We start from the raw sequence: 24,013 nt of genomic DNA, 5'->3' as shown, positions 1-24,013 counted from the left end.
GTTGCATAATGTATGTGAAATTTGATGAGATATCAAACCGGAGTTCTGATAAGGAATTGTTTTTGTCTGCTTTTCTGCCAGTCCTAGTTTTTCCTCAATAAGCATCTGTATTGTTCCTGGTATCATAGCAGCAAGATAAGCAAGCAGATCTATTAGATGGGAGGAAATCGGGGAGAAGATATTCGGTCCAGGCTTTCATGCTCAGCTTGAAATCTCTGCAGTTCTGTCAGTGTTGTGAACATAAAGGCTCTCTGAAGTGGTATTTAGAGACTGCCCTGAGAAAAAGGGTAATACAAACAAAGCAATTAAAAAATGGAAAAATAAAAGTCATCCAGCTAAAAAATGGATCTGCACCAAGGCAGTAAAAAGTTTCTGGCAATTGGCTGTACTTATTATTCGTTCCCTCTTGTCCATATTTAGAGTAGAAACATGCAACCCAGAATCATGGGATAAGAGAAAGCTTTCAAAATCCCATTAGGCTCAATTGTCATCCTGCGACTCTAGGACAGCCCACCAGGCTCTGGTTGGGGCCCCACGAGGAACTGCAAGAGAAGTCATCTCTTTGTCCTTGCCTTTGGCATCTCCCCTGACTTCAGCTTCTGCTTTAAGCAGTGGTACAGTGACTAAAACTATAGAAATCATGGCAAACAAAAGTGTAAATAGTTTGATAAGACAAATCCTCCCACTGTAGTAAAAAGGTAAATTCTGCTTTGATTTCATAATTTATCTGCTCATTTGGCTCAGGACTTTGAGTCTGATCATCAACCCAGGAAGTGAGGAGGAATTTTATTTTTTCCTTTCTTCTCTCCTTCCTTCCTTTTATCCTCCCTTCTTTCCTTCCCCCTTCTTTCTCCTCTCATCTTTCAAAATAATGTTTCTTTGACTTTTTTAAAGAAGTGAGTAGTGAAAATTTGCTATACCTGTGCTGAGAATGTGATCTAGGGTCAGCTAAGTGTTGATCTCTCTCTTTACTCAAAGTATTCTTTCTAGAAGAAGCACAACCAAGTGGTCTAAAGTGCAGTTTAACTAATGGCTAATATACCACAATCTTTGCAATTAGTCAAATGTAGGTCCAAATTTCTGCTTAACCTGCTAAATTGTATGTCCTTGGGTAAACTGCATAATGTCTCCAGGCCTCAAATTTCTCCACAGTAAATTACTAGTAATAATGTTTATGTTGTAAGGTTGTGCTAGGGATTGCATTAGATATTATATATAAATGGCTAATTTCAGTGCCAAGCATTAACTAAATCCTTAATGATGGGTGTGTGACTGGTAATTCTTGATGGTCCCAACTTTTCCTTTTTTCTTACCACCAATAAAAACTTTCAAATAAGTGGACTGTCAAAAATTGGTTTGCTTATGGCAAGGACACATTGATATGGGTACTATGGTTATTTGCATGGATTTCTTCTCACATCTATGATTTATGTTGACATTTGCATGCTAATTCTGAACAGCATAGTCTATTTTGTTAGGAAGCAAAGAAAGATACAAAGACAGACCAGAATTGAGATGGAAAAGGCCAAATTGAAAGACAGAATAGGAAAGAGGAAGGCCACAGTGTAATAGGTGTATTGAAGCATAAGGTGTAGAGGTTAAAAACTTCTGTATTTAGTGTTAAGGGTCTCTGTATTTAAGCTCAACTAGTTTCAAATTTTCCTCTGCCACTTACTATTATTGTGGCCATGGGTAAAGCATTTAACTTCTCTAAGTTTTTTCTTTTTTATATTAGAAATATAAATTTTAGAATATTAACTACTTCAGGGAGCACTGGACGTATTAAACAAGGATAATATATCTCAATAAAACCAAGAGCTTTTTTCATCTTCTCTATTGGAATAACACAATTGGAAAAATACAAGCTGGAATCAAGACTGCCGGGAGAAATATCAATAACCTCAGATATGCAGATGACAGCACCCTTATGGCAGAAAGTGAAGAGGAACTCAAAAGCCTCTTTATGAAAGTGAAAGTGGAGAGTGAAAAAATTGGCTTAAAGCTCAACATTCAGAAAACGAAGATCATGGCATCCGGTCCCATCACTGCATGGGAAATAGATGGGGAAACAGTGGAAACAGTGTCAGACTTTATTTTTCTGGGCTCCAAAATCACTACAGATGGTGACTGCAGCCATGAAATTAAAAGATGCTTACTCCTTGGAAGGAAAGTTATGACCAACCTAGACAGCATATTCAAAAGCAGAGACATTACTTTGCCAACAAAGGTCCGTCTAGTCAAGGCTATGGTTTTTCCTGTGGTCATGTATGGATGTGAGAGCTGGACTGTGAAGAAGGCTGAGCGCCGAAGAATTGATGCTTTTGAACTGTGGTGTTGGAGAAGACTCTTGAGAGTCCCTTGGACTGCAAGGAGATCCAACCAGTCCATTCTGAAGGAGATCAGCCCTGGGATTCTTTGGAAGGAATGATGCTAAAGCTGAAACTCCAGTACTTTGGCCACCTCATGCGAAGAGTTGACTCATTGGAAAAGACTCTGATGCTGGGAGGGATTGGGGGCAAGAGGAGAAGGGGACGACAGGATGAGATGGCTGGATGGCATCACTGACTCAATGGACATGAGTCTCAGTGAACTCCGGGAGTTGGTGATGGACAGGGAGGCCTGGTGTGCTGCGATTCATGGGGTTGCAAAGAGTCGGACACGACTAAGCGACTGATCTGATCTGATCTGATTGGAATAACGTTACTAAACACCCTGTGTAATCACATCATTCACACCATCCAATATTATAGAAAGAGATATACATAACACAAACAAATAATGGGCTAAAGAAAAAAGTTAGACACTCTTAGTGAAAACTAAATTATTTAAATAAAATCTTAACGTCTTGTGCTCTATCACTTACACAAATTCTCCCAAACAACTGAAGCGTTCAGTTCAGCACCAGATCTGAGGGCGCCTTTCCAGTCCTAACCATGAGCACATTGTAGTTTTACTAATAGAATTTAAAGTCTATTCAAAACAACTAAGGTATTTGTACCAACACCCACATCAACCACCTTTGTTGGCTAATGATGGACTCCTGACTGATTCTATTGAGACCTTCAGGAACAACCACTTCTATCAATACTACATAACACTATTCAAGTGGACAGCAAATTGTGCTGAGCTCAAATACTATTTAGACCAGTAAACGTTCTATAAAACAAAGCCTTCTTATCATCTTTTCAAATATCTGAGGGGAAAATACTATAGATAATAAAATATTTTAAATGGGATTGAAAATGTTTACCTCAGCCCATGCTTAAAGAATGAACCCTAGAAATAAGAGTGTTACAAATAGACTTTATTGTTTGGCTTTATGGATAGCACAGCAGTTTTTTTTTTGATATATATATATATATGATATATATATAAAATGTATATATATATATTGATATATATATAAAATGTATATATATAGATATATAGATATAAAATGTAAAACTACAGAAAATGGCCACTAGCATTCTAGTGATCTCTGTTACCTGTTGTTTCTGGAAGTGCAAAAACTTTTCATAAAACTGCTGATGTAGGTATAGCTTTCAGGCATAGGAAAATGATTAGGAAGGATTATAAAAATCAAATTGCTTTATTCCAGTAAAATATTTCTTGGATCTTACACTAAATAAAAAAACTTCTTAAAAAATAATTTTAGGTTGATATGGGAAAAAAATTTTTCTGCTTTTCTTTTGTCTCCTTAATTAAACTTTGAATTGATAAGACATTTTTTAAACAACTAGCAAAATAACACAGGAATATTACATAAAGCCTTCCCGTATAGTTTAGTGGTAAAGAATCCACCTACAATAGCAGGAGATGCAGGTTCGATCCCTGGATCAGAAAGATTCCCTGGAGGAATAAATGGCAACCCACTCCAGTATTCTTGCTGGGAAAATCCCATGGACAGAGGAGCCTGGTGGGCTATAGTCCATGGGGTTAGAAAGAGTAGGACACAACTGAGCATTATTATCCATTACATAAAAAAGCTCTTTTTTTAATTAGTAGAAAACATTGTAATACTATAGAATTTATTTTGGAAATTTTAAAGCAAATGTCCTGGTTTGGTTTAAATTGGCATCGGATATACCTTCATTGGGTGGAGATTGGGAGTATTTGTTTAGATCAGTTGATATTTAAAATAGATAGGGAAATCCAAAAATAAGCCATAAATATTTTATAACATAAAGAAACTAGCTTTTCCCAATTCTTTTAGGTATATTGCTAGTTCATAGGAAAGTGATTAATTGTAAGTATAAATGACTCAAGCATACATGAGGTTTCTATAGCCATTAAAGTACAAGCCTTTTCAAAATGTCAGGATCTTGGAATTCAAGCACGTATTATGGCTAAAAAAGGTGACTGGAAGTTTTCAACTGGAAACTTACCCATGTGTCAGGAGAGTTTCTATGACCTCATATCCCTGTTCTCATGCTTTACGTATTTTATAAGAAAACCTTCTAAGGTTCGTCTCCCACATCTCTTGTATTTCTACTGCTACAGGAATCCTAGTCTGTTACTGTCACTCTATAAAGATGATGTATTTCAATATAAATATTTAATGAGCCATTTTAGAGTCATCTAGTGAGACCTTTCCTTCCACCAGTGATGTTCCGTCCTTGATACCGTGGGTAATCATTAGTTAAATTCATTTCACCTGTAGCCTGCCTTGACTAATCAAGGTCGTTTTAATTGTTGCTACAGAAGACTTGTAGGCTTCCCTGGTGGCTCAATGGTAAAGAACCTACCTTCCAAAGTAGGAGACATGGGTTAGATCCCTGGGTCGGGAAGATGCCCTGGAGAAGGAAATGAAAACCCACTCCAGTATTCTTGCCTGGAGAATCCCCACGGACAGAGGAGCCTGGCGGGCTCTAATCCATGGGGTTGTAAAGAGTCAAACATGACTTAGCATGAGCACAAGAGTATTGCATGTCCTCAAGTGGCACAAAACCTAAACAAGATGTTTTCCAGAATTATTTTCCAGGAACTGTAGCCAGCTATGTCTAGTTCAAGCTGAGCTGGTTAAGACTGGATAGGATCACCAACTCACCTTCCAACTGGGCATGTGTGAATGTCCTGTCTGTGACCTTTAGACATCAGAGGGCTGAACACTCCACCCTCAGATCATACTAAGGCCCTCCACGTTTGACCTAGCAGAGGCCTGTAGCCTATTACACCTGCACAGGTGATTACCACATGTTCTTTCCAATTATCCATCTGGAGGCCCCCATATGCTCCCCATATCCGCCATGCCTCAGGGGGCCCTGCCCGTTTATTCATTATCCATACATACCCGAGCCTCTTGCATGGAGGGAGGGGTTGGGTCCTTGAGTTTTCCTCCTTTCTCTGCTTGGCTGCTTTGTTGATCAGTCCTGTCTTTGCTGCCAGGCTTGGCGCCTCACATTTTGGCTTGGTGCCTCACATTTTGGCTTGGTGAGCTTCAGATCAGTGAAGCTGGTTCTGCTTCCTGGCCCTTGTTGTTGTTCAGTCCTGTCTGACACTTTGAGACCTCATGGACAGCAGCAGGCCAGCCTTGGTCCTGGTGGGATACTAAAGAAAGGGAGAGCCTTATCCTTCAGAATATCTGGGGTTTCTGTAGTGCCCTATCACAGTGAACCCCCCACCTCCTCATTTTATCTAGATATTTCTATAAGCCCCTGAGTGGGGAGCCTAACTTTTAATCTTGATCTCATAATTTTTCTTCTCTCTCTAGAACAGAAGTAACTATTCCTTTTGCCTTCTCTTTGGAGAGGACCTTATCTCTTTCTTCTCCTTTCCCTTTCTTTGGAACCACCTTTCTTTGAAACCACTCATTTCTTTGAAACCACTTTTCAGTTTAGTCACTCAGTCATGTCTGACTCTTTGCAACCCCATGAATCGCAGCACACCAAGCCTAGGGATAAATAATTCTCAAAGCTTATTAGTAGCAGAACGTGAACTGATTTCATGTTTTCAAAATCTTATTCCCAGAATATTCTAATTGTCAGGTATTGGGCTAGATTCTGGGAAACCAGGATGAAGAAGCACATTTCCTGCCTTCAAAAAGCAGACAGTTTACTGACCAGACAAGATGGGTTGAGAACAGAAGAGAAGCCCGGGGTGGGGAGGGGTGGCAGGGGAACCTTTTCAAGAGTATCATCTGAAGTAAAACCTAAAGGAGTTTTCCCTAAGTTTGCATTCTCGGTAGAGTAGAAAACAGGTTCAAGAGTTCAGAAGATTTTAAAAGAGCATAGGGTGTATAGGAAATGAGTCTACTATGGCTGGAGCCTAAAAGGGTGAGGGAGAAATAATTGGAAATGAGTTTGTATAGTTGGACAGGGTCATTTCATTGTTACTATGTCGTGGAGCCTTTTGTCATTGGAAGCCACCAAAGCTTTTAGGGCAGCCTGTATTTTCACACTGGAAAGATCACTCTGATAGTAGAGGAAAAGAAATTGAAGTGAAGGTTGGGGTTCAGTGGAAAGAAAAGGCAGGAGGCTACTGAATAGCCAGTTATATGCTGATGGCTATCAAAGGCAGAGCACATGTTGAAATTTTGGGGAAGTGGAATTGATAGATTTAGGGGTTGATGAGATGTAGAGGTTAGTCAAAAATTAAGGAATAAGGCTGATTTCTGAGTTTCTGGCTCAGCAACTGAGTAAATGTCTTATTTTCCCCTTAAGATTTTGAATAAGAAGGGAGTTTTGGGGCAGATTTGGTGGAAGAGAAGAATGAAATCGAATGAATTTGGCCTTGGATCTGCAGAATTTGATATGCATGTGGGAGAACCCAGTGGAAATCACTAAAGTATTAAGTTAAATGGGCTTCCCAGGTGGCACAGTGGTAAAGAATCAGGAGATGCAAGAGAAGTGGGTTCAATCCCTAGGTCGGGAAGAACGGATAAAGCTGGACTCAAAAGTATTTAAAAGTTGTGTGTAATGGACTGCAAAAGCAGTTCACCCTGGGTTAAGGTAATAAAAGGAGCATTGTAGAATTAAAAATGAAAACAAAGCTAATTTAAAGTCAGTCTGCACTGATACTGCAGAATAATGCCAATGAAAAAAAGTTCCTCCTTGAAAACATCTTTTGTCTCAGCTCCAAGCAATTTCTGTGGTTACTGTCTGCTTTATAAATCATGGTGCCCATGCACCAGGAAACTACAATATTACCCTCAGTTTGGGTTGTGGAAATTCAAAATAGAATAAAATTTCTGAAATTGGAAATTTAATTAAGGGTGTTACTAGGATAATAAAACAGTATTAGAACACAAGTATGGGAAGATGTATGCTGAACTGGGGTATAATGGAAATATATAAAAATCGTATCTATAGATAAATTTGAATTCCATATATTACAGTACTATACAAAGGTCTACACAACCTGATAGCAGGTCATCTCTCTGACTTCATGGCCCCCCACTCTCTCCACCACCATTGATCACTTCACTCACATTGGCTTTTCAGTGTTCCTCATAGCCTGTCACCTCAGGGTTTCTGCCTTTGATCTTCCCTTTGCCTGGAATGCTCTTCCCTCATATACTTGCAGTTTATTCCTCAGTTTTCTTCGGGTGAGCCAAGTCTCACCTCCTTTTAGTATCTGTTAGACCAGAAATTTTACATAAATCATATAATCTCTCTGAACCTTAGTTCGCTGTAATGGATCTAATTCCTACTTCACAGGATTGCCACAATGTCGGTACATGTTAGGTACACAAAACATAGCTGTTAACAAAATGAAACAGATTGGGAAAAGATGCTTTTTTCTTTTTACCTGATGATTTTGATATGTAAAGCTTAATTTTTTTTTCTGTGTTTATACATTCTTCCTGTGATACTCTTCAGAACTCTTCAAATGCATGTGACAGAAACCATTGAAAAGTGATTTTAGGAAAAATACATAGGCTGGTGTGACCAGTTAACTCACGGGTGGATTGGAATTCACACATCCTTCTCTGGGTCTCTCACTCTCCAGCTCCAGCTCTCACTCTACCCGGATCTGTTTCTTGCCAAGTGACATTCTCTCCTGTGCAGACAGACATCCTCCATTTGGCTAAGGAACTCGCTCACCACTGGTTCCAGGCTTCCTCTTTCCAACCTAACACAGTGGAAAGAGCTTCTGTCTCCCAATACCCATCATGAAATATTCTGGGATTTATCCCTCACTCCCAATCCAGCCAGTTTTCCCAGGACGACTCCTAAACCCAAAGGCATCCATTGATGTAATGAAATGAACTTGTCTTTTTTGTTTCCAGAAAGGTGCTCATTTTGTTGCTTGAATTATTTTCTGAGTCCTACAGCTCAGAGGAGGAACTTTGGTTGAGAAAGTCTGGATGCACGTGCGTTAGTCGCTCAGTCACATCTGACTCTGCAACCTCATGGACTGTACCCCACCAGGCTCCTCTGTCTATGGGATTCTCTAGACAAAAATACTGGAGTGGGTTGCCATTTCCTTCTCCATTAGATCTTCCCATTCCAGGGATTGAACTTGCATATCCTGTGTTTAAACTGCATTGCAGGCAAATTCTTTACTCACTGAGCCACTGGGAAAACCTAGAAAGTCTGGATGTAAGGTTTGTAAATGCTCAGGCCAAGATTAGAGAGGTGATCAGAAATACAGGGTTGGGAAATTGTGGTTACTCCCAGAAGCTATACCAACCACCTCTGCTTAGCTGATGACTTTAAGGGGAACACTGTCTGTGTGCTTGGAAGCACATTGCTAAGCCTGTTTCTGTGGTGAAGATCCCTGTCTCCCAGGGCCCTCCCCGAGGCTCTGGAGTGAAGCTGTTATCATTGCCACCTTCGGGGGCCCAGAGGAAGCAGGATTGTGCCAAGTGTATTCTTCTGGCTGGCTTCCCGGGTCGTCTTCTTGAGCTCTTTATTGAAGCGCCTCAGAAAGTGGGGGGGAGAACTTTCTGAAGTGAAAAAGTGGTAAATATTCTCTTGGTTGCTAGAGTAACATTCAAGCACTGCCTCAAGATGTCCCTCGGTGCCACTGTCAGAGCCATAATAAGGCTCGTTTGTCAGTTCCAGTGTGACATTGCATATGTTTCTATATAATGCTTCTTAGATTACAATCCTTAGACAATAATCATTGTCAGCGGGATAGTCTTGGAAAACAAAGGCGAACAGGAGCATCCGGAGCCCCCGAGTCTGAACGGAGCCTTTGGCTCTCAGCAGCGTGCGCCTGCTGGGGTCTAAGATGGCTGCCGCCGTGTCAGTTTAGTGAGTGACGCTTGACTCGCCTCCTGCTATGAAAAAGGCCCAAATTTCCCTTCCCCTCCTACGACTCTTTGATTTGGTCTTGGTTTTTTCCTGTGTGTGCAATTTTTTGCCCAGAAAGCTATTTCTCCTTTGACTTTTGTATTAAAGGTTACAGGACACATTCATCTGTGAGGATTTTGTTGGTTCTTCAGTGAAGAACAGTCATGGCTGTTTGGTTCCCTTCATGGATGGTCACATGCGTTTTGACAAATAAGATGCTTTAGCTCAAATTATGTTGTCTTCCTTAAGTTTTTATCTTATTCTTTAAAAATCTCAATTTTAGGGTTGTGAAAATCCTAGTAGAAACTGAGGTCCTCTCTGTCAGCTAGCAATTTCTAGTTTATGTCTAAATAAGTTTTCAGTCTGTGAAGACTGAGAAAAGCAGAAAAAATGAATCCAGCACTAGACTCTCTCATATATACAGAGCCTCTTTTTATGTAAAATATCCAGCCAAGTTGGACTAATGCTTTTGTGTGGATATTAATTATTCAGATAATTTCCTTAATTTGCGTATGGAAATACAGCTACACCTAAACGGGGTTGAAAGTTGGGAATATAGCTCAGTGCTCTCGGTTTTGTTTCATTGCTTTTACAGAATATTAGTTTCTTCAGTCCTCTATTGTTCTCAGTACATTTTTATTCCAGTCTAATTCATTTTTATGCCCCAAATTGCACCTCTGTGTCAATAAAGTCTAAATTGTGGATAATTTGAATTGTCTTCTCACACATCTATTCTTATCTTTCTAGTTGACTAATTGCCATTCCCATTTGACCCTTCACAATCTCAACTGCTGCATACCTAAAATGAAGATGTTCATCTAAAATCACATTACATTTTTTTGACCCTAAAACATCCAGCCTGCCTGCCCTCTCAGTGGTACCAACACTTTCCTTTCCAACTACTATCCCTGTCTCCTCCGCCCCTCACAGCAAAATTCTCCAGAGCTGTTTATACTTGTAGTTTCCTGGTCCTCTCCTCTCTTTCTATCTTGAATCAAGTCTAACCAGGCATTTGCCTCTCCCTGGCTCAGACGGTAAAAGGTAAAAGGTAAAAGGTAAAAGCGTCTGCTTGCAATGCGGGAGACCCAGGTTTGACCCCCTGGGTTGCGAAGATTTTTTTTTTTTCCCCTGGAGAAGGAAATGGAACCCACTCCAGTATTCCTGCCTGGAAAATTCCATGGATGGAGGAAACTTGTAGGCTACAGTCCCTGGGGTTGCAAAGAGTCGGACACAACTGAGCGACTTCACTTTTACTTTTCCACAGAAACAGCTGTTATCACTGGTAACCTCTGTAAACTCAGTCCTCAAATCCCAACTCTCATTTTACTTGAATTGTCATCAACATTTTCTTGTTTGTTTTTCAGTGCAACGCATTCTTCTCCGTGCTCTGGTGTTTTTCTGGCTGATCCTGCTCCATCATTTTTTGCTGGTGCCTTGTCACCTGCTGTCTACAGTGTAGAACTGTCTTGCGGCTCAGTGCTTACACTTCTTTTCTATTTTTGCGCCATTTGAAAATATTCTCTTTCAGTTTTATGGCTTCAAATACTATCCAAATGTTGGTTACTGTAGACCTGTATCTCCAGCCTGAAACCCTTCTTTGAACTCCAGACATCTCTACTTGGATGATTAATAAACATCTCAAATTTTATGTGTTCAAAACTGAGCCTCTCTGACTTTCCTCTATAATTCTATGCCTTCCACAGTCTTCTGCATCTCAAAAAACCCATTCTTCTAACTATTCAGCCCAAACACCTCAGAGTAATCATTGACTTTTTCTTTTCTCTCATAGCCCCAGCTCCAGTGCATAAATAAATCCTGTTATATTTACATTCACAATCAGGACTGCCTACATAACTTGGGAGGCTTTACTGTAAAATTAAAAAATGTGAGACCATTTATTCAACAATTATTAAGAGTGTTAAGACCACAACAGTAGAGCATTCAACCAAGAGTAGTGTCCCATGAGACTGCCTAAGATGCCACCTATGAAACCTGTTCACAATATATTTATTCTAGCTACTTCTCACCTCTTCCATTCACATTAAACCCAAGCCACCATCGATTTTTCTTGAAGTATTTAAATGGGGTCCTACCAGGCCTTCCAGTTCTCCCCTTTGACCCTCTCAAAGTATTTTCAAATGAGCAGTCAGAGACCTGTGGATAAATCAGATAATGTCACTTCTTTGCTCAAAACCTTCCAGTGACAGCCATTTCACTCACAGTAAAAATCTCCGTTTTTCTTTCCCCATCTCTCTTTTCCACACCTGGGTTATTGCAATAGCTTCTAAGTTGTCTTATACTTCTCTCCTGATTTTTATCCCCCTGCATACTTTAACAAGGTCAATCTTTATGAAACACAGTTTTTTTACCACCTCACCTCATAACACACTATCTTCATCTCCTATAGTTTCAAGTAGAAACTCCTCTGGCTCTTAAAACCCTCTGCAGTCTATTCCAACTCTATTTTTAAAAAACCAAAACTACAACAAAAACCAAAGACAAACAAAAAAAATCCATTGTCTATTTTTTTTCCTCTAAAAAGCTCCAATCACTTTAGTCAAGTCGGGCTAAGATATTCTTTATATTCACCCATAATACTGCTGGCATCATTTCCTTTAGTAGGAAGCACAATTTTTTGTTGTTGTTGTTCTATGCCTGTCTTGATCCTCCCAGGCTTACATTATTTTCTCCTTCCTCCCTAAAGCTTTCTCCAACTATCCCAGTTCTCACTGATTTACCTTGAATTCTAACATCTGTTGAAATTAGTTTTTCTACTACTCATTTTTACAGAAAGATATGCTCCCTGGCCTTGGTAGCAGGTTTTTTCACCTAAAAGCACCTTTTGGACAGGGTCCATATCTTTTTCGTTACCCACTGCAATGCCGAGCCCTGGGAGAATGTTCAGCACACATTTATCTATTGACTGTAGTTTCCCAGGTGGTACAGTGGTAAAGAATCTGCCTGCCATTGCAGGAGACGCAAGAGATGTGGGTTTGATTCTTGGGTGGGGAACATCATCTGGAATTCCTGTATTCTTGCCTGCAAAATTCCATGGCCAGAGGAGCCTGATGGGGCTGCAGTCTATGGGGTCGAAAAGAGTTGGACACAACTGACCAACTGAGCACACACACGCATAGACATCTTAGTATTTAATAGTTACTGACTTATGGAACATATGTGTTAACAGGCACTAAATGTTAAATCAAAGACTTTTTTGGAGTGTACCAGAGACAGCACCCATGATACCCAGAATAATGAGAGTTACCATGTATTGAGCACTTGGCAAGCATTCTACTAAGGGTTTTGCATAGTCCTCACAAAGCCCTATGAGTTAGATATCATTGTTATTCTCATATTAACTGTAAGTAACTTGAAGTTCAAAGGGATTGAAGGCAGGAGGAGAAGGGGACGACAGGATGAGATGGTTGGATGGCTTCACCAACTCAATGGACATGAGTTTGAGCAAGCTCTGGGAGTTGGTGATGGACAGGGAAGCGTGGCGTGCTGCAGTCCATGGGGTCTCAAAGATTCACATATAACTGATCGACTGAACTGAAGGACTTAAGGACGCAAAGCTAGAATATACAAAACTGTTTCAAATACAGGTAGTTGAAGAGCTGAGCTAAATTGCCTCTTGTAGGTCTGCTTATTGGAAAATTTTAAGGCCCTGGACCACAGTAATTTCAATACAGTTTCCAATATACTTTGCTAAAATGCAAATAATGTTTTCTGTGTCAGAGAACTATATAGACTTTGTATTTTTTGTCGGATATCAGAGAAAAATAGCCAAATATACACCTATTTTCTCAGTTATGCCTACTTTGTAAATAGCTCTTGGCAACCTGGGGGCCTACACTATGAGTGCATAGCACTATCTTTCAGTCATTCCATCACTGGGGCAAGAATTCCAAGGGTCTGCCAGTCTTACAAATTCGTCTTGGAAAGATTTGTTTTTCAATAGTTGAGTTTAAAAACATTCTAAATTATATTTGCTACAGTTTGTCTGAAGTGTTTTATTTTCCCCCCAGCCTTTCTGAGTTGCAGCTTAATTTTTCACTGTCTCATTTTAATTTCTCTTTCTTTCTAGATTTCATCCTCTCATTCATTATTCTTTGTCTCCTCTCTGTTGCTGGCTTTTCTTCCTGCAGCTGGGCTCTGGTTAGAAGGGATGGACGCAGCTGCCCAACCGTTTCCACATTCTTCACTGATATGATTTCCTTGAGGTAAAACATCATTTAAGAAGTATTACTCAACAATTAAATGTGTCTGTCCTCCTCAAATTCCGTGTCTGAAAGTCTGCCAGTAAGGCCCTTTGCAGTTGTTTGTATTGGTTTGGATCCCTTCCTGTTATGTTCTATTTTATTTATTCTGTGGTGCTTTGCCTTTTATGTCATATTTTGTTATAGCTCTAATTTCCTCTTTCTATCTAATCACAACCACTGTCTTAGTTCCTCTGTTAGCTGTCTTTTTTTCAGGGGGAGAGGGTTCATTGACCACTTTTCAGTGCTTTTTAGACTAAATGTTTCATCAGTTTGATGGGCCAGAGTTCACAGGGCATAGGAGTAATTTTAAAGGCAGGGGTTAGATTCTTGCTAAGCCTTGGAAGATTCTAACTTGTCCACTATGCTCCTGGCTTGAAACAGGAATAATGTATATGATATCACTAGTTAAGGACACAAAGTTATACCCATAAGACAGTGATTTTGGGGTAAAACCTGAGACTATCTGATTTGAATGTTATTTCTGAAAAGAAGTATCTTTTAATCTTTCAGCTGTTATCACAGACTTTTTCAAAGTAGCACTCTAGAGCTGAGTTTTCAATGGAATCATTAAGTATTTAAAAATGCAATTCTTATTAGTTCATTGGATATACCTTATTCATTATACCTCATTTATCTTCAAATAAATAAAGATTTATCAGGGTACCTGAATCAAATGCTGCTCTTTAACATTTATAGAGGGAAAAGGGAAAAGTGGATCCAGGGATAATGTTAATATATTTAACAACCATGAACATCAGTGATCAGGATGGAAGCCAATCTTAAGAAGGGGTTGGGTCTTGGAGACTACTGACAGTCTAGTACTTAAGCCTTGGTTGCTGAATTATTGGGAGACTGGGGTCCCAACACAGGGCACCAGGAAGTGCATGTGGGGGACTTGAGCTAGTATGGAATTACTTTAATACTTTAATTAGTAGATTACATCTCAATCTGGGGTTAGAATGTACTCACAGTTGATTTATTTTCATTCAGTTAAAGTCATCCCTTTCCAACATATACAATATGACAGGTAGACTCAGAGAGAGAATTGGGATGACATGTGATTTTTTTTTCATTGTGGTTGCTAGTGAAATGTGTCCTGGTAAATTTTAGATCTTTTAAAGTTGAGGCTTTCAGCTCTATCAGAAGCAAAGCCTATCTTTGTCTATGTTTCAAAATACACTAAACTTGGGATTGAGTTTTGACTATACCAGTTATTAAATGTATTTTTGGGAAGATCATTTAGTAACTTTGATCTTCACCCTCCTCCCTTATATGTAAAAAGATGGGAATTGCATAAGATGAACTCTAAGTTCCCCAGGTCAGTAGGTGCCCAATATGCTACTGGAGATCAGTGGAGAAATAACTCCGGAAAGAATGAAGGGATGGAGCCAAAGCAAAAACAATACCCAGCTGTGGATGTGACTGGTGATGGAAGCAAGATCTGATGCTGTAAAGAGCAGTATTGCATAGGAACCTGGAATGTCAGGTCCATGAATCAAGGCAAATTGGAAGTGGTCAAACAAGAGATGGCAAGAGTGAATGTCGACATTCTAGGAATCAGCGAACTAAAATGGACTGGAATGGGTGAATTTAACTCAGATGACCATTATATCTACTACTGCGGGCAGGAATCCCTCAGAAGAAATGGAGTAGCCATCATGGTCAACAAAAGAGTCTGAAATGCAGTACTTGGATGCAGTCTCAAAAATGACAGAATGATCTCTGTTCGTTTCCAAGGCAAACCATTCAACATCACAGTAATCCAAGACTATGCCCCAACCAGTAATGCTGAAGAAGCTGAAATTGAACGGTTCTATGAAGACCTACAAGACCTGCTAGAACTAACACCCAAAAAAGATGTCTTTTTCATTATAGGGGACTGGAATGCAAAAGTAGGAAGTCAAGAAACACCTGGAGTGACAGGCAAATTTGGCCTTGGAATACACAGTGAAGCAGGGCAAAGACTAATAGAGTTTTGCTAAGAAAATGCACTGGTCATAGCAAACACCCTCTTCCAACAACACAAGAGACGACTCTACACGTGGACATCACCAGAGGGTCAACACCGAAATCAGATTGATTATATTCTTTGCAGCCAAAGATGGAGAAGCTCTATACAGACCAGGAGCTGACTGTGGCTCAGATCATGAACTCCTTATTGCCAAATTCAGACTTAAATTGAAGAAAGTAAGGAAAACCACTAGACCATTTAGGAATGACCTAAATCAAATCCCTTATGATTATACAGTGGAAGTGAGAAATAGATTTAAGGGCCTAGATCTGATAGATAGAGTGCCTGATGAACTATGGAATGAGGTTCGTGACATTGTACAGGAGACAGGGATCAAGACCATCCCCATGGAAAAGAAATGCATAAAAGCAAATGGCTGTCTGGGGAGGCCTTACAAATAGCTGTGAAAAGAAGAGGAGTGAAAAGCAAAGGAGAAAAGGAAAGATATAAGCATCTGAATGCAGAGTTCCAAAGACTAGCAAGAAGAGATAAGAAAGCCTTCCTCAGTGATCAATGCAAAGAAATAGAGGAAAATAATAGAATGGGAAAAACTAGAGATCTCTTCAAGAAAATTAGAGATACCAAGGGAATATTTCATGAAAAGATGGGCTCAATAAAGGACAGAAATGGTATGGACCTAACAGAAGCAGAAGATATTAAGAAGAGGTGGCAAGAATACACAGAAGAACTGTACAAAAAAGATCTTCATGACCCAGATAATCACGATGGTGTGATCACTGACCTAGAGCCAGACATCCTGGAATGTGAAGTCAAATGGGCCTTAGAAAGCATCACTACGAACAAAGCTAGTGGAGGTGATGGAATTCCAGTGGAGCTATTTCAAATTCTGAAAGATGATCCTGTGAAGGTGCTGCACTCAATATGCCAGCAAATTTGGAAAACTCAGCAATAGCCACAGGACTGGAAAAGGTCAGTTTTCATTCCAATCCCAAAGAAAGGCAATGCCAAAGAATGCTCAAACTACCGCACAATTGCACTCATCTCACATGCTAGTAAAGTAATGCTCAAAATTCTCCAAGCCAGGCTTCAGCAATACGTGAACTGTGAACTTCCTGATGTTCAAACTGGTTTTAGAAAAGGCAGAGGAACCAGAGATCAAATTGCCAACATCCGCTGGATCATGGAAAAAGCAAGAGAGTTCCAGAAAAACATCTATTTCTGCCTTATTGACTATGCCAAAGCCTTTGACTGTGTGGATCACAATAAACTGTGGAAAATTCTGAAAGACATGGGAATACCAGGCCACCTGACCTGCCTCTTGAGAAATCTGTATGCAGATCAGGAAGCAACAGTTAGAACTGGACATGGAACAACAGACTAGTCCTAAATAGGAAAAGGAGTTCGTCAAGGCTGTATATTATCACCCTACTTATTTAACTTATATGCAGAGTACATCATGAGAAACGCTGGACTGGAAGAAACATAAACTGGAATCAAGATTGCTGGGAGAAATATCAATTACCTCAGATATGCAGATGACACCACCCTTATGGCAGAAAGTGAAGAGGAACTAAAAAGCCTCTTGATGAAAGTGGAGAGTGAAAAAGTTGGTTTAAAGCTCAACATTCAGAAAACAAAGATCATGGCATCTGGTCCCATCACTTCATGGGAAATAGACAGGGAAACAGTGGAAACAGTGTCAGACTTTATTTTTTTGGGCTCCAAAATCACTGCAGATGGTGACTTCAGCCATGAAATTAAAAGACGCTTACTCCTTGGAAGGAAAGTTATGACCAACCTAGATAGCATATTCAAAAGCAGAGACATTACTTTGCCAACAAAGGTCCGTCTAGTCAAGGCTATGGTTTTTCCTGTGGTCATGTATGGATGTGAGAGCTGGACTGTGAAGAAAGCCGAGCGCCTAAGAATTGATGCTTTTGAACTGTGGTGCTGGAGAAGACTTTTGAGAGTCCCTTGGACTGCAAGTGGATCCAACCAGTCCATTCTGAAGGAGATCAGCCCTGGGATTTCTTTGGAGGGAATGATGCTGAAACTGAAACCCCAGTACTTTGGCCACCTCATGCGAAGAGTTGACTCATTGGAAAAGACTCTGATGCTGAGAGGGATTGGGGGCAGGAGGAGAAGGGGACGACAGAGGATGAGATGGCTGGATGGCATCATTGACTCGATGGACGTGAGTCTGAGTGAACTCCGGGAGTTGGTAATGGACAGGGAGGCCTGGCGTGCTGGGATTCATGGGGTCGCGAAGAGTCGGACTCGCCTGAGTGACTGAACTGAACTGAACTAAACTGAAGTTCCCTGGAGATCTAACACTCTTTAATTCTATGTAAATATCAACAAGAAAGCTTCTTTGGCCTGATGTTTAATAGAGGATTAAACAAAAATTAACTCCTCTTCTAGGATGTATAAGAAAGACACATTATGACTAAATTCAGGGTGCACAAGCCACTCCAAATAATCACTTATTTACATCTTTCCACATGTATTTCCAACAATGTTTAAAGACTATCTGGTTGAAATCTTTTTTCTTCTTTGATTTTAATACAAAAGAATATGATAACTATGACTTATAAAATGGCCTTTTCTCTATAGTATTCAATTATACTCTGAAACATTACCATATCCTTTTTGCTTTGAGAGCACAGAATTCTTCTTTTTGCCTTACATGGAAGACATAATTATTAATTGCTTATTTCAATTGATATGAAGAAGACATGTTAGTCGCTCAGTTGTGTCCAAGTCTTCGCAACCTGATGGACTGTAGCCTACCAGGCTCCTCCATCCATGAGATTCTCCAGGCAAGAATACTGGCGTGGATGGCCATTTCCTTCTCCAGGGGATCTTCCCGACTCAGGGACCGAACCCAGGTCTCCTTCATTGCACCAGGGAAACAATTGAAAATCTCAATTGAAAATGGGTTGAATTTTATGAAAAGTGTTTTCGAGATAGCATTTGTTATTTTTGGAAACTTGCAGAATGATCTGTGTTTTACATGAATGACACATATGTGGTAAGTCAGAACTAATAATATGTGTTATAAACAGTCTTTACCGCAAATCGAAGAAGGAAACCAGAAAAGGTAATTTCTTCTTAAACCTTAAAAGCTAATCAGCAATAACCGGAATCACACACCAGGATTATGTTAGCTTTTGATGTGTCCGCGGGTCTCTGAAGGTCAAAAGCAAAATTGTTTAGGTCATGTGGTTCAATATCTACACTGATGACCTGTTCTACAGACAGTAGCTTTCATCCCTAATGGTCACATTTTGACAATGTTCTTATTTAGAAGCTAAATCATGATCTTTCACACAAAACTAAACATAGTCCCCTTAAGGTGAAGACTAATATTTTGCCTGTTCTAATTATAGTATCTGTTGTCATGCTATAGGTTTAACTGGAATGTATGTGCTTATTAAAGATTGTAAAATTAAATAAAGAGTGAAACTAAGAATTACAACTAGAAATCAGAAAGGGGAATTATGGCAGGAAAGATTCAGCCTGATGATATGGCCATCTACTTAACCATTCATCTTTAAAGAAATGTTTATTCAGGATCTCACTTTCTAGACAACGTGTTCATTTTTTGATAGTAAAGGTGAACAGACCTTTATCTCAACAAATTTACCTTTTTCTGGATACAGTAAAGATATAAACTATTGTACTCAAGTTGTGAAACTATAGAAACTTACAGAAAGTACAGTGATAACAGTAAAAAAAGTTATATGTCAATCTATATCAGGCAATCATCTAAGCAATTCATATTTAATCTTTATGATACTAATTATGAGGTAAGCATTGCAATTATCATTCTTATCTTACAAATTGGAAACTAACATACAGGAGGTTATTTATCCAAAGTCACTCAGTGATTCTGGGTCCACTGAGAGGAATCACTTCTCAGATGGGAGACTGAGTTTTTTTAAAGAGATTTTATTAGCTCCAGGGAACAATTGCAAAGAACCCTGTATACGGCAGTTACTGAGCCATGTAGGTCCTTCTAAAACCATGCTCTATAGAGAGAGAGTGCTATCCAGAATACCTGGAATATTTTATCCAGAGCGTGTATTACACTGCTGAACAAGGCTGCAGTGGGCACGAGTCTTGACATCAACATTTCTTCTTCCAGTTCCATGTATGTCACAATGAGTCATCATAGCATGAAATTCTATTTATTGAAGACTTCACCAGCTGACAAATTTCCTCACTTTCTCATCTTAATCAATACTGTGGTAGGGGTATTAGGCAGTTTGTATGTATATATACAACATGATATCTATATCAATATTTATTTATTGTGAAGAATTAGTGAGGCTTGGAAGCTCACAACCCGCCCCCTGTCAGCTGGACAGCCAGTGGTACCGTTCCAGCCCCAGATGGAAGGCATAGAACCAGAGCGCTAATAGTGTGAGTGCCAGTCCCAAAGCAGGAGCAGCCCCAAGTCCTACCTCAGTAGTCAGGCAGGGAATAACTTCTCCCTCTCTGGCTTTTTTGTTCTTCAGGCCTTTCAGAGACTTGCTGACACCCACCCACACTGGGGAGGGCAATCTGCTTACCCCAGACAATTGGTTCAAATGTTAGTCTCTTCTGGAAACATCAAAGACAAACCTGAAAATAGCATTAAATCAAATATCTGGATGCCCTGTGACCCAGTCAAGTTGACATAAATTCACCATGCATGCATATAAGTCACTTCAGTCATGTCCGACTCTTTCTGACCCCATGGACTGTAGCCTGCCAGACTTCTCTGTCCATGGGATTCTCCAGGCTAGAATACAGGAATGGGTTGCCATGCCCTCCTCGAGGGGATTTTCCAGGCCCAGAGGTCGAACCCGAGACTCTTTTAACTCCTACGTTGGCAGGCAGGTTCTTTACCACTAGCGCCAGCCGGGAGGCCCCAAATTAACCATCATGAAGTCTCTGATTAGCATAAAAGTATCAGAGGCCCACGGAAAGAGTCCCATTGCTGCTGGTTGGGATTCAAATACTTCAACTGACAGACCACATGTCTCTCCCTTTGCCCATGTTACAGTTTACTGGCTCCAAGGAGGACTAACTAGATAAACCCACTCTGCCAGTCAGTCGTGAGAAAACATATTAGGGAAAAAGCAATTCATCCAGTATATGTGAAACCCTTTTTTTTATAATGTTTGAAATATTACATAATCTATTTTCCACCTAAAGTAATTAGAGAGATTATACCCAGTTTTGTTGAGAATGTAGGGAAATGAATTCACTTATCACAGTTACAGGATTGTAAATTGGCACAATCTTTTGGGAGGAAACTATGCATATATTTTGACACGATGAGATATAATAGAGGTTCAAAGATAAATGAACAGTTGTTGTCAATTGTGGACACTTTATTGTAAAAAAAATTGGGAAAATTTACCTGGTGTTGGGAGATTGGCCAGATAAATTATATCTAAACCATGGGATACTATGTAGTCATTTAAATATCACATTGTGGGAAGATTATTTATGGAAATAGGGAACACCTGATACCAAATTTAGTCTTAAGTGAAAAAAACAGACTAATAATCCAGTAATATATCGTTCAGTTCAGTCGCTCAGTCATGTCCAACTCTTTGTGATCCATGGACTGCAGCATGTCAGGCCTCCCTGTCCGTCACCAACTCCCAGAGTTTACTCAAACTCCTGTCCATTGAGTTGATGCTGCCATCCAGCCATCTCATCCTCTGTCATCCCTTTCTCCTTCTGCCTTCAATCTTTCCCAGCATCAGGGTCTTTTCCAATGAGTCAGCTCTTCACAACAGGTGACCGAAGTATTGGAGTTTCAGCTTCAGCATCAGTCCTTCCAATGAATAGTCAGGACTGATTTACATTAGGATGGACTGGTTGGACCTCTTTGCAGTCCAAGGGACTCTCAAGAGTCTTCTCCAACACCATAGTTCAAAAGCATCAATTCTTCGGCGCTCAGGTTTCTTTATAGTCCACTCTCACATCCATGTGACTATTGGGAAAAACATAGCTTTGACTAAATGGACCTTTGTTGGCAAAGTAATGTCTCTGCTTTTTAATATGCTGTTTAGGTTGGTCATAACTTTTCTTCCAAGGAGCAAGCGTCTTTTAATTTCATGGCTGCAGTCACCATCTGTAGTGATTTTGAAGCCCCTCAAAATAAAGTCTGTCACTGTTTCCACTGTTTTCCCATCTATTTGCCATGAAGTGATGGGACCAGATGCCATGATCTTAGTTTTCTGAGTGTTGAGTTTTAAGCCAACTTTTTCACTCTCGTCTTTCATTTCATCAAGAGGCTCTTTAGTTCTTCTTCACTTTCTGCCATAAGTGTGGTGTCATCTGCATATCTGAGGTTTTTGATATTTCTCCCAGCAAACTTGCTATCAGCTTGTGCTTCATCCAGTCCAGCATTTTTCATGATGTACTCTGCATATAAGTTAAATAAGCAGGGTGACAATATACAGCCTTGACATACTCCTTTTCTTATTTGGAACCAATCTGTTGTTCCATGTCCAGTTCTGACTGTTGCTTCCTGACCTGCATACAGATTTCTCAGAAGGATGGTCAGATGGTCTGGTATTCCCATCTCTTTCAGAATTTTCCACAGTTTGTTGTGATCCACACAATCAAAGGCTTTGGCATAGTCAATAAAGCAGAAATAGATGTTTTTCTGGAACTCTCTTGCTTTTTCCATGATCCAGGAGATGTTGGCAATTTGATCTCTGGTTTCTCTGCCTTTTCTAAAACCAGCTTGAACATCTGGAAGTTCATGGTTCACATATTGCTGAAGCCTGGCTTGGAGAATTTTGAGCATTACTTTGCTAGCGTGTGAGATGAGTGCAATTGTGTGGTATTATATTCATTGTGCAGTATTATATTGTTAGTAGTATATGTCAAGTATGTTCAATACACAATTTTTATAAAGGTCAGTATTTATTTATGTATATGGGCTTCCCTGATAGCTCAGCTGATAAAATAATCTGCCTGCCATGCTGGAGACCTCAGTTCGATTTCTGGGTTTGGAAGAATCCCTGGAGAAGGGATAAGCTACCTACTCCAGTATTCTTGACTGAAGAATTCCATGGGCAGAAGAGCCTGGCAGGCTACTCTGGGGTTCCATGAGTCTGGCAGTCCATGGGGTTGCAAAGAGCTGGACATGACTGAGGCACTTTCACGGTTGCTCTATATGTATATAATATAAAATATATGTATGTAATAGTATTTATATAAATGTATACTTTATAATTTATAAAAGTATAAATGTATATATAGACACATTCTAGAAGATTATAAACTAATATTTCATTAGTAGTGAAATTAGAATTTAAAAAATATATATTTTTTGCACTTAGCATGAGTTGTGTAATTAGGAAAAAACTAGTACCTATTATATAGGATAGTGTTATAAAGAAATCCAGATATAATACAATTTATCACTTTCTCATTAAATTGATTTTTAATTATTTTTTTTAAATAAACCTGGTCCTTCTCCAGACTTGAACTGTACCTTGCTCACACCATTTCCCTGTTTTGGGCTATGAACCTTCCTAACATCTTTAATAAGGATTATTATAAGCGTTTTCTTACTTGACTTAACCAGTCTACATTTTTATCATCATTTTCACATATAAGAAAAGAGCTCATAGTTAATAAGGGGCAGTGTTTTGGTGTTTGCACTAGTTTTATTTCAGTGTATTCTAGGTTAGAAGTCAGCCTAAGGCTTGGTCATAGGTGTTTGAGCTTAGTTACCATAGTTTCCTCTAAGATGTAAAAGACATAAGCTTTTTCACATGCAAAAAGTCAGATATGGGAATTTTCTTGAAAACTAGCTCTCATAACTCAGAGTTTGAATTCCTATCAGATAGTAATGAGCCGGAGATGAACAGCTACTGTCCTTTGAAAATGGCACACAGCATGCAGCTTGCCATGGTTCCCACCACTCCACGCTTATTCCTGGCTGAAATTCCTTACCTGGATGTATAGACATTTTGGTTTGCTATCTATTTTTAAGTCATCCTTATTTTCATTGTTTTTAAGGATAAGGATGAAAGAACTGAGAAATGAATAGTATAATTTTTTTAACTCTCTTAAGTAACATCTCAATAGTAATTGAATCTATAATTTCAGGTTAGGTTTCCTTTATTTTTCCAAAAAGATGAAAGGTGTGGGCATGGAGAGAGAGGGTCAGAGGAAGAGAGGGAGAGAGAGGGAGAGAGAGAAAACAAACTACATAAAAGGTATTTGTCAGAGGAAAGCATGAAATGTCAAGAAAGTTGGTATTTGTAAGATTTTGTTTCTTTTGGTTTATAACTTTATCAATGGCCATACAAAATTACTTTTTGTATTTGAACAGTTCAATATTTATTCACTTTGTGCTTTAAAGTAAAGGCCTTTTTTCCAACTGCCTTTGTGTGTATGAGCAGAAAAATAATGGAACATTAAAAGGAAACTAGCTTTGCAAATTTATTGAAATGGAAAGCAAGAGAAGCAGATTATCTGGGAGTACTCCAAGGGGGCAATGATTCTCTGGCCTGTTAGGACAC

Source organism: Bos mutus, chromosome 7, assembly GCF_027580195.1.
Source record: "Bos mutus isolate GX-2022 chromosome 7, NWIPB_WYAK_1.1, whole genome shotgun sequence".
In the NCBI taxonomy this organism is placed as follows: Eukaryota; Metazoa; Chordata; class Mammalia; order Artiodactyla; family Bovidae; genus Bos; species Bos mutus.
Note: the sequence above shows the minus strand (reverse complement) of the source record.